At 62.1% G+C, this 14,480-nt stretch overlaps 1 non-coding gene across 1 annotated transcript; it reads left to right on the plus strand.

Moving 5' to 3' along the window:
* Positions 1-12,454: 12,454 nt before the first annotated feature.
* TRNAQ-CUG lies at positions 12,455-12,526 on the plus strand. Its single transcript has one exon. It is a non-coding gene; the product is annotated as a tRNA-Gln (tRNA).
* The last annotated feature ends 1,954 nt before the right edge of the window (positions 12,527-14,480 follow it).

Below are 14,480 nucleotides of genomic sequence, written 5' to 3' on the forward strand. Positions count from 1 at the left end.
GGGCTTTGCCTCCTCTCTCTAAATCTGCGAGACCACTGCAGAGCGGCCGTTCCTGCGGGATTAGGGCGCTGACTTCCCTCCCCAGCTCTGCCAGGGTCCTGGAGAGCGGCCCTTCCTGCAGGATTAGGGCCCTGCCATCTCTCCCTAGCTCTGCGAGACCACAGGGGAGCGGCCGTTCCTGCGGAATTAGGGCGCCGCCTTCTCTCCCCAGCTCTGCGAGACCACTGCGGAGGGGCATTTCCTGCGGGATTAGGGCGCTGCCTGCTCTCCCTAGCTCTGCCAGACCACTGTGGAGCAGCCTTCCTGCGGGATTAGGGAGCTTCCTTCCCTCCCTAGCTCTGTGAGACCACTGGGGAGCAGCCCTTCTTGCGGTAATAGGGCGCTGCCTTCTCTCACTAGCTCTGCGAGACCACTGGGGAGCGGCCGTTCCTGCGGGATTTGGGCTCTTCCTTCTCTCCCTAGCTCTGCGAGACCACTGGGGAGTGGCCCTTTCTGCGGGATTTGGGTGCTTCCTTCTCTTCTTTGCTCTGCGAGACCACTGGGGTGCGGCCGTTCCTGCGGGATTAGGGCGCTGCCTCCTCTCTCTCACTCTGCGAGACCACTGGGGAGCGACCCTTCCTGCGGGATTAGGGTGCTGCCTCCTCTCTCTCACTCTGCGAGACCACTGGGGAGCGACCCTTCCTGCGGGATTAGGGTGCTGCCTCCTCTCCTCAGCTCTGCGAGACCACTGGGGAGTGGCCCTTCTTGCGGGATTATGGCGTTGCCTCCTCTCCCTAGCACTGCGAGACCACTGGGAGAGCGGTCGTTCCTGCGGGATTAGTGCACTGCCATGTCTCCCTAGCTCTGCGAGACAACTGGGGAGCGTCCGTTCCTGCGGGATTAGGGCACTATCTCCTCTTCCTAGCTCTGCTAGACCACTGGGGAGCAGCTCTTCCTGTGGTGTTAGGGCGCTGCCTGCTCTCCCTAGCTCTGCGAGACCACAGGGGAATGGCCCTTCCTGCGGGGGCGGGGCGCTGGCTTCCCCCCCCAGCTCTGCCAGGGGCCTGGGGAGCAGCCATTCCTGCGGGATTAGGGCGCTGCCTCCTCTCCCCAGCTCTGTGAGAGCACTAGGGAGCAGCCCTTCCTGCGGGATTCGGGCGCTGCCTCCTCTCCCCAGCTCTGCGAGACCACTGGGGAGTGGCCCCTACTGCGGGATTAGGGTGTTGCCTCCTCTCTCTAGCTCTGCGAGACCACTGGGGAGCGGCCGTTCCTGCGGGATTAGGGCGCTGACTTCCCTCCCGAGCTCTGCCAGGGGCCTGGGGAGTGGCCCTTCCTGCAGGATTAGGGCGCTGCTTTCTCTCCCCAGGTCTGCGAGACCACTGGGGAGCGGCCCTTCCTGCGGTATTAGTGCGCTGCCTCCTCTCCCCAGCTCTGCGAGACCACTGGGGAGTGGCCCTTCCAGCAAGATTAGGGCGCAGCCTCCTCTCCCTAGCTCTGTGAGACCACTGGGGAGTGGCCCTTCTTGCGGGATTATGGCGTTGCCTCCTCTCCCTAGCACTGCGAGACCACTGGGGAGCGGTCGTTCCTGCGGGATTAGTGCACTGCCATGTCTCCCTAGCTCTGCGAGACAACTGGGGAGCGTCCGTTCCTGCGGGATTAGGGCACTATCTCCTCTTCCTAGATCTGCAAAACCACTGGGGAGCGGCCCTTCCTGCCGCATTAGGGAACTGCCTCCTCTTCCTAGCTCTGCGAGACCACTGGGGAGCGGCCCCTCTTGTGGGAGCGGAGCGCCGGCTTCTTTCCACAGCTCTGCCAGGAACCTGGGGAGCAGCCCTTCCTGCGGGATAAGGGCGCTGCCTTCTCTCCCTAGCAGGGACAGACCACTGGGGAGCGGCCCTTCCTGCGGGATTAGGGCTCTGCCTCCTCTCCCTAGCTCGGTGAGACCACTGGGGAGCGGCCGTTACTGCGGGTTTAGGGCGCTGACTTCCCTCCCCAGCTCTGCCAGGGGCCTGGGGAAAGGCCTTTCCTGCAGGATTAGGGCCGTGCCATCCTTCCCTAGCTCTGCGAGACCACAGGGGAACGGTCGTTCCTGCGGGATTAGTGCACTGCCATGAATCCCTAGCTCTGCGAGACCACTGGGGAGCGGCCCTTCCTGCGGGATTAGGGCGCCACCTTCTCTCTCTTCCTCTTCGAGACCATTCAGGAGCGGCCCTTCCTGCGGGATTAGGGCGCTGCTTTCTCTCCCCAGCTCTGCGAGACCACTGCGGAGCGGCCCTTCTTGCGGGATTAGTGATCTGCCTCCTCTCGCCAGCTCTGAGAGACCACTGGGGAGCGGCCATACCTGCGGGATTAGGACGCTGCCTTCTCTCCCTAGCTCTGCGAACCACTGGGGAATGGCCCTTCCTGCGGGATTAGGGCGCTGCCTCCTCTCCCTAGCTCGGTGAGACCACTGGGGAGCGGCCGTTCCTGCGGGATTAGGGCGCCACTTTCTCTCCATAGCTCTGCCAGACCACTGAGGAGCGTCCGTTCCTGCGGGATTAGGGCGCTGCCTCTACTCCCCATCTCTTCGAGACCACTGGGGAACGGCCCTTCCTGTGGGGTTAGGGCGCTGCCTTCTCTCCCTAGCTCTGCGAGACCACTGGGGAGCGGCCTTTCCTGCGGGATTAGGGCGCTGCCTTCTCTCCCTACCTCTGCGAGACCAGTAGGGAGAGGCCCTTCCTGCGGGATTAGGGCGCTGCCTTCTCTCCCTAGCTCTGCGAGACCACTGTGGAGCGGCCCTTCCTGTGGGGGCAGAGCGCCGCCTTCTCTCCCTAGCTCTTCGAGACCACTGGGGAGCGGTCATTCCTGCGGGATTAGGGCGTCGCCATCTCTCTCTCGCTCTGCGAGACCACTGGGGAGCGACCGTTCCTGCCAGATTAGGGCGCTGCCTCCTCTCCCTAGCTCTGCGAGATCACTGGGGAGCGACCGTTCCTGCAGGATTATTGCGCTGCCTTCTCTCCCGAGCTCTGCAAGACCACAGGGGAGCGGCCCTTCCTGCGGGATTAGGGCACCGTCTCCTCTCCCTAGCTCTGTGAGACCACTGGGGAGCGGCCTTTCCTGTGGGATTAGGGCGCTGCCTTCTCTCCCTAGCTCTGCGAGACAACTGGGGAGCGGCCCTTAATGCGGGGGCGGGGAGCTGGCTTCCCTCCCCAGCTCTGGGAGGAGAGCTGGGAGTGGCGGTTCGAGCGGGGAAGGGGTGCTAACTTCACTACTCAGGTGTGGGAGGGGCCTGCGGGATGGCGGTTCCAGAAAGGGTGGGGCACTGGCTTCCCTCCCCAGCTCTGAGAGGGCCATTGGGAGTGGCAGTTCGATTGGGGGCGGGGCGCTGGAAGGGCCGCTCCCCAGAGGTCTCGCAGAGCTAGGGAGAGAAGGCAGCACCCTAATCCTGCAGAAAGAGCTGGTCCACAGGCAACTGGCAGAGCTGGGGAGGGAAGCCAGCGCCCCGCCCCGACAGGAACGGCCGTTCCCCAGTGATCTCTCAGAGCTAGGGAGAGAAGACAGAGACCTAATCCCGCAGGAAGGGCCGCTCCCCAGTAGACGCAGTGCTAGGGAGAGAAGGCAGCGCCCTAATCCTGCAGGAAGGGCTGCTCCCCAGACCCCTGGCAGAGATGGGGAGGGAAGCCTGCAGGAATCCTGCAGGAACGGCCGCTCCCCAGTGGTCTCGCAGAGCTCGGAAGGGAAGCCAGCGCCCCGCCCCCGCAGGAAAGGTCGCTCCCCAGTTTTCTCCCAGAGCTAGGGAGAGGAGGCAGCGCCCTGATCCCGCAGGAAGGGCCACTCCCCAGTGGTCTCACAGAGCTAGGGAGAGGAGGCAGCGCCCTAATCCCGCAGGATGGGCTGCTCCCCAGTGGTCTTGCAGAGCTAGGGAGAGAAGACAGCGCCCTAATCCCGCAGGAATGGCCGCTCCCCAGTGGTCTCGCAGAGCTGGGGAGGGAAGCCAGCGCCTCGCCCCCGCAGGAAGGGCCGCTCCCCAGTGATCTCGCACAGATAGGAAGAGGAGGCAGCAACCTAATCCCGCAGGAGCGGCCGCTCCCCAGTGGTCTCGCAGAGCTGGGGTGGGAAGCCAGTGCCCCGCTCCCGCAGGAAGGGCCGCTCCCCAGTGGTCTCGTAGAGTTAGGGAGACATGGCAGCGCCCTATTCCCGCAGGAAAGGCCGCTACCTAGTGGTGTGGCAGGGCTAAGAAGAGAAGGCAGCACCCTAATGCCGCAGGAAGGGCCGCTCCCCAGTGGTCTCGCAGAGCTAGGGAGAGGAGGCAGCACCCTCATCCCGCAGGAAGGGCCGCTCCCCAGTGGTCCAGCAGAGCTAGGGAGAGAAGGCAGCGCCCTAATCCCGCAGGAACGGCTGCTCCCCAGTGGTCTCGCAGAGCTAGGGAGAGAAGGCAGCGCCATAATCACGCAGGAAGGGCCGCTCCCCAGTCGTGTCGCAGAGCCTGGGAGAGAAGGCAGAGCCCTAATCCCGCAGGAAGGGCCACTCCCCAGTGGCCTCGCAGAGCTAGGGAGACGAGGCAGCGCCCTATTCCTGCAGGAACGGCCGCTCTCCAGTGGTCTCGCAGAGCTAGGGAGAGGACGCAGCGCCCTAATCCCGCAGGAAGGGCCGATCCACAGTTGTCTTGCAGAGCTAGGGAGAGGAGGCAGCGCCCTAATCCCGCAGGATCCACAGCTCCCCAGTGGTCTCGCAGAGCTGGGGAGGGAAGCCAGCGCCCCGCACCCACAGGAAGGGCCGCTCCGCAGTGGTCTCGCAGAGCTAGGGAGAGAAGACAGTGCCCTAATCCCGCAGAAAGAGCTGATCCCCAGGCCCCTGGCAGAGCTGGGGAGGGAGCCCAGCGCCCCGCTCCCGCAGGAACGGCTGCTCCCCAGTGGTCTCGCAGAGCTAGAGAGAAAAGGCAGCGCCCTAATCCCGCAGGAAGGGCCGCTCCCCAGTGGTCTCGCAGAGCTAGGGAGAGGAGGTAGCCCCCTAATCCAGCAGGAGAGGCCGCTCCCCAGTGGTCTCGCAGAGCTGGGGAGAGAAGGCAGTTCCCTAATCCCGCAGGAGCGGCCGCTCCCCAGTGGTCTCGCAGAGCTAGGGAGAGAAGGTAACGCCGTAATCCCACAGGTACGGCCGCTCCCCAGTGGTCTCACAAAGCTAGGGAGAGAAGGCAGCGCCCTAATCCCGCAGGAAGAGCCGCTCCACAGTGGTGTCGCAGAGCTGGGGAGGGAAACCAGCGTCCCGCCGCCGCAGGAAGGGCCGCTACCCAGTGGTCTTGCAGAGCTAGGGAGAGGAGGCAGCGCCCTATACCCGCAGGAAGGGCTGCTCCCCAAACCCCTGGCAGAGCTGGGGAGGGAAGCCAAAGCCCCGCCCCTGCAGGAAGGGTCGCTCACCAGTGGTCTCGCAGACCTAGGGAGAGATGGCAGCACCCAAATCCCGCAGGAAAGGTCGCTCCCCAGTTTTCTCGCAGAGCTAGGGAGAGGAGGCAGCGCCCTGATCCCGCAGGAAGGGCCACTCCCAAGTGGTCTCACAGAGCTAGGGAGAGGAGGTAGCGCCCTAATCCCGAGAGGATGGGCCGCTCCCCAGTGGTCTTGCAGAGCTAGGGAGAGAAGACAGCGCCCTAATCCCGCAGGAATGGCCGCTCCCCAGTGGTCTCGCAGAGCTGGGGAGGGAAGCCAGCGCCTCGCCCCCGCAGGAAGGGCCGCTCCCCAGTGGTCTCGCAGAGCTAGGAAGAGGAGGCAGCAACCTAATCCCGCAGGAGCGGCCGCTCCCCAGTGGTCTCGCAGAGCTAGGGAGAGAAGACAGCGCCCTAATCCCGCAGGAATGGCCGCTCCCCAGTGGTCTCGCAGAGCTGGGGTGGGAAGCCAGCGCCCCGCTCCCGCAGGAAGGGCCGCTCCCCAGTGGTCTCGCAGAGCTAGGGAGAGGAGGCAGCACCCTCATCCCGCAGGAAGGGCCGCTCCCCAGTGGTCCAGCAGAGCTAGGGAGAGAAGGCAGCGCCCTAATCCCGCAGGAACGGCTGCTCCCCAGTGGTCTCGCAGAGCTAGGGAGAGAAGGCAGCGCCATAATCCCGCAGGAAGGGCCGCTCCCCAGTGGTCTCGCAGAGCTGGGGTGGGAAGCCAGCGCCCCGCTCCCGCAGGAAGGGCCGCTCCCCAGTGGTCTCGCAGAGCTAGGGAGAGGAGGCAGAACCCTCATCCCGCAGGAAGGGCCGCTCCCCAGTGGTCCAGCAGAGCTAGGGAGAGAAGGCAGCGCCCTAATCCCGCAGGAAGGGCCGCTCCCCAGTGGTCTCGCAGAGCTGGGGTGGGAAGCCAGCGCCCCGCTCCCGCAGGAAGGGCCGCTCCCCAGTGGTCTCGCAGAGCTAGGGAGAGGAGGCAGCACCCTCATCCCGCAGGAAGGGCCGCTCCCCAGTGGTCTCGCAGAGCTAGGGAGACGAGGCAGCGCCGTATTCCTGCAGGAACATCCGCTCTCCAGTGGTCTCGCAGAGCTAGGGAGAGGAGGCAGCGCCCTAATCCCGCAGGATCCGCAGCTCCCCAGTGGTCTCGCAGAGCTGGGGAGGGAAGCCAGCGCCCCGCACCCACAGGAAGGGCCGCTCCACAGTGGTCTCGCAGAGCTAGGGAGAGAAGACAGTGCCCTAATCCCGTAGGAAGAGCTGATCCCCAGGCCCCTGGCAGAGCTGGGGAGGGAGCCCAGCGCCCCGCTCCCGCAGGAACGGCTGCTCCCCAGTGGTCTCGCAGAGCTAGAGAGAAAAGGCAGCGCCCTAATCCCGCAGGAAGGGCCGCTCCCCAGTGGTCTCGCAGAGCTAGGGAGAGGAGGTAGCCCCCTAATCCAGCAGGAGAGGCCGCTCCCCAGTGGTCTCGCAGAGCTGGGGAGAGAAGGCAGTTCCCTAATCCCGCAGGAGCGGCCGCTCCCCAGTGGTCTCGCAGAGCTAGGGAGAGAAGGTAACGCCGTAATCCCACAGGTACGGCCGCTCCCCAGTGGTCTCACAAAGCTAGGGAGAGAAGGCAGCGCCCTAATCCCGCAGGAAGAGCCGCTCCACAGTGGTGTCGCAGAGCTGGGGAGGGAAACCAGCGTCCCGCCGCCGCAGGAAGGGCCGCTACCCAGTGGTCTTGCAGAGCTAGGGAGAGGAGGCAGCGCCCTATACCCGCAGGAAGGGCTGCTCCCCAAACCCCTGGCAGAGCTGGGGAGGGAAGCCAAAGCCCCGCCCCTGCAGGAAGGGTCGCTCACCAGTGGTCTCGCAGACCTAGGGAGAGATGGCAGCACCCAAATCCCGCAGGAAAGGTCGCTCCCCAGTTTTCTCGCAGAGCTAGGGAGAGGAGGCAGCGCCCTGATCCCGCAGGAAGGGCCACTCCCCAGTTTTCTCACAGAGCTAGGGAGAGGATGTAGCGCCCTAATCTCGCAGGAAGGGCCGCTCCCCAGTGGTCTTGCAGAGCTAGGGAGAGAAGACAGCGCCCTAATCCCGCAAGAATGGCTGCTCCCCAGTGGTCTCGCAGAGTTGGGGAGGGAAGCCAGCGCCTCGCCCCCGCAGGAAGGGCCGCTCCCCAGTGGTCTCGCAGAGCTAGGGAGAGGAGGCAGCGCCCTAATCCCGCAGGAAGAGTCGCTCCCCAGTGGTCTCGCAGAGCTAGGGAGAGAAGACAGCGCCCTAATCCCGCAGGAATGGCCGCTCCCCAGTGGTCTCGCAGAGCTGGGGAGGGAAGCCAGCGCCCCGCCCCCACAGGAAGGGCCGCTCCCCAGTGGTCTCGCAGAGCTAGGGAGAGGAGGCAGCACCCTCATCCCGCAGGAAGGGCCGCTCCCCAGTGGTCTCGCAGAGCTAGGGAGAGAAGGCAGCGCCCTAATCCCGCAGGAACGGCTGCTCCCCAGTGGTCTCGCAGAGCTAGGGAGAGAAGGCAGCACACTAATCCCGCAGGAAGGGCCGCTCCCCAGTGGTCTCGCAGAGATGGGGAAGGAAGCCAGCGCCCCGCCCCCGCAGGAAGGGCCGCTCCCCAGTGGTCTCGCAGAGCTAGGAGAGAAGGCAGCACCCTCATCCCGCAGGAAGGGCCGCTCCCAGTGGTCCAGCAGAGCTAGGGAGAGAAGGCAGCGCCCTAATCCCGCAGGAAGGGCCGCTCCCCGTGGTCTCGCAGAGCTGGGGTGGGAAGCCAGCGCCCCGCTCCGCAGGAAGGGCCCGCTCCCCAGTGGTCTCGCAGAGCTAGGGAGAGGAGGCAGCACCCTCATCCCGCAGGAAGGGCCGCTCCCCAGTGGGTCTCGCAGAGCTAGGGAGACGAGGCAGCGCCGTATTCCTGCAGGAACATCCGCTCTCCAGTGGTCTCGCAGAGCTAGGGAGAGGAGGCAGCGCCCTAATCCCGCAGGATCCGCAGCTCCCCAGTGGTCTCGCAGAGCTGGGGAGGGAAGCCAGCGCCCCGCACCCACAGGAAGGGCCGCTCCACAGTGGTCTCGCAGAGCTAGGGAGAGAAGACAGTGCCCTAATCCCGTAGGAAGAGCTGATCCCCAGGCCCCTGGCAGAGCTGGGGAGGGAACCCATCGCCCCGCTCCCGCAGGAACGGCTGCTCCCCAGTGGTCTCGCAGAGCTAGAGAGAGAGGGCAGCGCCCTAATCCCGCAGGAAGGGCCGCTCCCCAGTGGTCTCGCAGAGCTAGAGAGAGGAGGCAGCGCCCTAATCCCGCAGGAACGGCCGCTCCCCAGTGGTCTCGCAGAGCTAGGGAGAGGAGGCAGCGCCCTAATCCCGCAGGAAAAGCCGCTCCCCAGTGGTCTCGCAAAGCTAGGGAGAGGAGGCAGCGCCCTAATCCCGCAGGAAGGGCTACTCCCCAGTGGTCTCGCAGATCTAGGGAGAGGAGGCAGCGCCCTAATCCCGCAGGAAGGGCCGCTCCCCAGTTGTCTCGCAGAGCTAGAAAGAGGAGGCAGCGCCCTAATCCCGCAGGAAGGGCCGCTCCCCAGTCGTCTCGCAGAGCTAGGGAGTGGAGGCAGCGCCCTAATCCCGCAGGAAAGGCTGCTCCCCAGTGGTCTCGCAGAGCTAGGGAGAAAAGGCAGTGCCCTAATCCCTCAGGAACGGCCGCTCCCCAGTGGTCTCGCAGAGCTAGGGAGAGAAGGCAGCGCCCTAATCCCGCAGGAAGAGCCGCTCCCCAGTGGTCTCGCAGAGCTAGGGAGAGGAGGCAGTGCCCTAATCCCGCAGGAACGGCCGCTCCACAGTGGTCTCGCAGAGCTGGGGAGGGAAGCCAGCGCCCCGCCCCCGCAGGAAAGGCCGCTCCCCTGTGGTCTCGTAGAGCTAGGGAGAGAAGACAGCGCCCTATTCCCGCAGGAACGGCCGCTCCCCAGTGGTCTCGCAGGGCTAAGGAGAGAAGGCAGCACCCTAATGCCGCAGGAAGGGCCGCTCCCTAGTGGTCCCGCAGAGCTAGGGAGAGAAGGCAGTGCCCTAATCCCACAGGAAGGGCTGCTCCCCAGTGGTCTCGCATAGTTAGTTGTTAATGGCTCCCAATCCTGCTGGAAAGATGTAACAAGTGAGGTTCCACAGGGGTCTGTTTTGGGACCGGTTCTGTTTAATATCTTCATCAACGATTTAGATGTTGGCATAGAAAGTACGCTTATTAAGTTTGCGGATGATACCAAACTGGGAGGGATTGCAACTGCTCTGGAGGACAGGGTCAAAATTCAGAATGATCTGGACAAATTGGAGAAATGGTCTGAGGTAAACAGGATGAAGTTCAATAAAGATAAATGCAAAGTGCTCCACTTAGGAAGGAACAATCAGTTTCACACATACAGAATGGGAAGAGACTGTCTAGGAAGATGTATGGCAGAAAGAGATCTAGGGGTCATAGTGGACCACAAGCTTAATATGAGTGAACAGTGTGATACTGTTGCAAAAAAAAAGCAAACATGATTCTGGGATGCATTAACAGGTGTGTTGTAAACAAGACACGAGAAGTCATTCTTCCTCTTTACTCTGCGCTGGTTAGGCCTCAACTGGAGTATTGTGTCCAGTTCTGGGCACCGCATTTCAAGAAAGATGTGGAGAAATTGGAGAGGGTCCAGAGAAGAGCAACAAGAATGATTAAAGGTCTTGAGAACATGACCTATGAAGGAAGGCTGAAGGAATTGGGTTTGTTTAGTTTGGAAAAGAGAAGACTGAGAGGGGACCTGATAGCAGTTTTCAGGTATCTAAAAGGGTGTCATCAGGAGGAGGGAGAAAACTTGTTCACCTTAGCCTCCAATGATAGAACAAGAAGCAATGGGCTTAAACTGCAGCAAGGGAGATTTAGGTTGGACATTAGGAAAAAGTTCCTAACTGTCAGGGTAGTTAAACACTGGAATAGATTGCCTAGGGAAGTTGTGGAATCTCCATCGCTGGAGATATTTAAGAGTAGGTTAGATAAATGTCTATCAGGGATGGTCTAGACAGTATTTGGTCCTGCCATGAGGGCAGGGGACTGGACTCGATGACCTCTCGAGGTCCCTTCCAGTCCTAGAGTCTATGAGTCTATGAGTCTATGAGTTACGAAGAGAAGGCAGCGCCCTAATCCCGCAGGAACGGCCGATCCCCAGTGGTCTCGCAGAGCTAGGGAGAGAAGGCGGTGTCCTAATCCCGCAGGAAAGGCTGCACCCCACTGGACTTGCAGAGCTAGGGAGAGAAGGCAGCGCCCTAATCCCGCAGGAAGGTCCGCTCCCCAAACCCCTTGCTTAGCTGGGGAGGGAAGCCAGCGCCCCGCCCCTGTAGGAAGGGCAGCTCCCCAGTGGTCTCGCAGAGCTAGGGAGAGAAGGCAGCGCCCTATTCCCGCAGGAAGGGCCGCTCCCCAGTGGTCTCGCAGAGCTGGGGAGGGAAGCCAGCGCCCCGCCCCCGCAGGAAGGGCATCTCCCCTGTGGTCTCGTAGAGCTAGGGGGAGAATGCAGCGCCCTAATCCCGCAGGAAGGGCCGCTCCCCAGTGGTCTCGCAGGGCTAAGGAGAGAAGGCAGCACCCTAATGCCGCAGGAAGGGCCGCTCCCCAGTGGTCTCGCAGAGCTAGGGAGAGGAGGCAGCGCCCTAATCCCGCAGGAAGGACCGCTTCCCAGTGGTCTCGCAGAGCTACGGAGAGGAGGCAGCGCCCTAATCCCGTAGGAAGGGCCGCTCCCCAGTGGTCTCGCAGAGCTAGGGAGAGCAGGCAGCGCCCTAATCCCGCAGGATGGGCCGCTCCCCAGTGGTCTCGCAGAGCTAGGGAGAGAAGGCAGCACCCTAATCCCGCAGGAAGGGCTACTCCCCAGGCCCCTGGCAGAGCTGGGGAGGGAACCCAGCGCCCCGCCGCCACAGTAACAGCCGCTCCCCACTCCCATCGCAGAGCTAGGAAGGAACCTAGCACGCCACGCGCCCAGGAACGGCCGCTCTCCAGTCCCCTCACAGAGCCGGGGAAACAATCAAGCGCCCTGCCCCTGCTAATACTGCTGCTGCCCAGTCCTCTGTCAGAGCTAGGGAGGGATGGCAGCGCCTTACTCCCGCAGGAACGGCCGCTTTACATTCCCCTTGCAGACCTGGAGAGGGAAGGCTGCGCCCCTCCCCCGCAGGTCTGCACACTGGCCATGGCCATGGCCAGGAGCTCAGCGCAGAAGCTGCTCCAGCCCTGCAGCCTGCGGGCAGCGCATTGGGGTGGGGGCAGCACGGAGCAGGCAGGGCCCAGGTGGGCGGGGGGCGCAGACACAAGTGGGGCGGACACGCTCCTGCCAGGAGCTGCCTGGTTCACCCCTTGCCCGGGAGATGCAGGAGTGGCCTGGATCATGGCTCGGCTGCAGAGCTTGGAGCCCAGGCTGGGCCCAGGAGTGAGAGGATGGGGGAGCTAGCGGTGTAGCAGAGGTTGGAGCCAAGAATTGGTTGGAGATGGGGTTGTGCCACTTCCGCTTGGCGGCAGGGGGGCCCTCTGGCTCTTTTTTTTTTTGCTCCGCCCCCCACATCCCAATATTTCATCTTTGACATCTGGTCACCCTAGCCTGATATGAAGGAGGATGTCTGGACCAAGGGGCCAGGGACTGGCCTTTGCTAGAGAAACCACTGTCAAGTTTTAGCCAATTAGGACAAGTCAGCAAATAAGAACAACCTCAGGTATCAGTAACTGCTACAGGTTGCAAATTCCTACATGCAGCAGTTTCTGGCACTACACCTGCACAGCTCTGCTCCCCGGCTCTTCTCGGGCTCCTGCTCTCTCCTTAGCTCTGCCCCACTCTCACCCAGGCAGTTCCAGCTCACATGGAGGATAGGACCCCCTGGCTTGGTGACTCTCTTATTACACTGTCTGGCCTGTCAGTGCAGCTAACTTGGAGCTTTGGCCTCTCCCCATTGCCCCTGGGGACTGTCAGTCTCAGGGTCCTGATTTCCCATTGATCCTTCCCCCTTCTGTTGGTGCTGGGAACTAGCCAACCAACCCCCCCCCACACACACACAGACTAAGTTTTAGTAAAGGGCCAAGAGCCCCCTTACACAAGCAGCCCCATGAGGGTCACCGATGTGCAGAGAAGGCAGCACAAGCTGCTCCCATGGTGTAATGGGCAGCACTCAGGACTCTGAATCCTGTAATCTGAGTTCAAATCTCAGTGGGACCTTGTGTTGGCTTGTGGTCATAGGCGGCAGGTTATATACATTTGTGGTGCTCGTGCTCCAGGAACATTCAGGGCTGGGGGCCCTGCTCCAGCAATATTTGGAGTTGGGTCTCTTCCCCTGGCCCCTGCATGGCAACCCTCCCCTCTGTTGTGGTGCATCCCTGCCTGACAAAAAGCAGCATGTGCCTGTCCCCTGCCTGCTCCTGCTGCTGGAGTAGAGGGATTCTGGGCAGAACTGCAGCCCCAGAGTCCTAGTGCAGGCTGCCCTCAGCCTCTCCAACACCCCCAACCCTGAGCTCCCTCTGAACCCTGATTCTCTGCCCCAGTCCTGAGCCCCCTCCTGCATCATGAATCCCTCATCCTCAGCCCTACACTCCCTCCCAGAGGGTGCACTCCTTCCCACCCCCAGAGCCTGCACCTCTCACCCCTTCCTACAACCCTGCTGGAGCCTGCACCCAGCACCCAAACTCCATCCTAAAGCCTGAATCCTGCACCCTAATCCCCCCCAAACCCCCTCCCAGAGCCTTAGGCAGGTGAGGGCGGGTTCTGGGCACCACCAAAATTTCTACAAACTTGCCACCCACCCATGCTTGTGGTAATGCCCCAGAGCTCAACTCCCCTGTCTCCAGCTGTGTAAGAGTGAATCTTTCCCCTCCTGCTGGGTGACTCACACCTCCGAGAGCCAGGTCTTTGGCAGGGATGGCCACAATGGGATAGGGCTCTAGAACTTGCTACCCTGATAGTTGGGATTCTTGCTGCTGCACCTGATGTTCACAAGCTTGGCCCTTGTGCTTCCTACCACACGTTTCCTCTGGCCCACATGGCGCTTGAAGAAAGGAGTGCCAGCGCTGGGATTAATAGTCAGGGCTTGGCAGGAGGGAGGAAGAGTCCCAGGCTGGAGCCCCACACACCTTCCCTCCTCCGGGCACCTAGAGCAGAGGCAGCCCAGCTCTGTCCGCTGCATACCTCAGCAGAGTAGGTGAGTTCATGTAAATACAGTCTGGTCCCAAAGCTTCCCCCCAACCCTGGTCATCAGTAGCTGCCAGGGGAGAGCTCATTCACACCTCGCTTACAAATCATCATTTGAAATTCTAAGGTTGGCCAACACTGCCGAAGCCAATGCACCGACATTGTCAGCAAACACAACAGCTGGGTGAGGAAATCCGGCTTTGTCCAGACTTTCCAAACCTATTTGACTTTCTCAGGTACAAGTAGTTTTCATACGTTGTATCTGCTTTTAAAGTGTGTGTTAACGTTTCAATTTCCATTCAAATTTGCAACCAATGACAACATTGGCAGCGCTGCATGTAACTACCTGACCACTGAGGGAGGGGGTGTTGGGGAAAATCGGGGAAGGGGGTGTACAGCCCCCTGGCTGGGGGGCGTATAGGGAATGCCCAGTTTCACTGAATTGAGTCTCCTACTGCAGCACCTCAGTAGGTTACATCAGAGAGGAGCTGCAGCGTCTAGGCGGTGGGATGCCTGTGCCTTTAAGAGCCCAGCCCTGGGAAGTCCATGCTGAGAGGTGCTGCCTGTGGGAGGGGAAATAAAAAAGCCCTCTGCTCCCCCCACCCATGTTTGCAAACACTGGAGTCTCAGCCCACCGGGATAACTGTTCCCCCTCGGCCCCTGCCTGTGCCGGGGTTTAACCCTCTGGCAGCGCCTCCCTCCGGGCTTAACTCCGGCTCCTTCCCACCTCCCTGACTTTGCCTTCAGTCCCTCTCCTAACTCTGCCTCCAGCTGCTTGACCCCCGACCAGTCAATTTCCACCTCCTGCTCAGACCCTGGCCACCTACTCCTCTGATTTGCCCTCCTTTGCCCCTTTTTAATCCCTGTAAAAAGTAGTCGATGCTGTGTCCCATTCTCTGGAGGGAGGGCTGGGCGCCTGGCCCCTGCCTGCGCAGTGCTCAAAGTGCCCCATGATCTTGTGGATGTTTGCTGAGTGCTGCAGGGTCAC

This window comes from Gopherus evgoodei, unplaced genomic scaffold, assembly GCF_007399415.2.
Source record: "Gopherus evgoodei ecotype Sinaloan lineage unplaced genomic scaffold, rGopEvg1_v1.p scaffold_317_arrow_ctg1, whole genome shotgun sequence".
Taxonomy (NCBI): domain Eukaryota; kingdom Metazoa; phylum Chordata; order Testudines; family Testudinidae; genus Gopherus; species Gopherus evgoodei.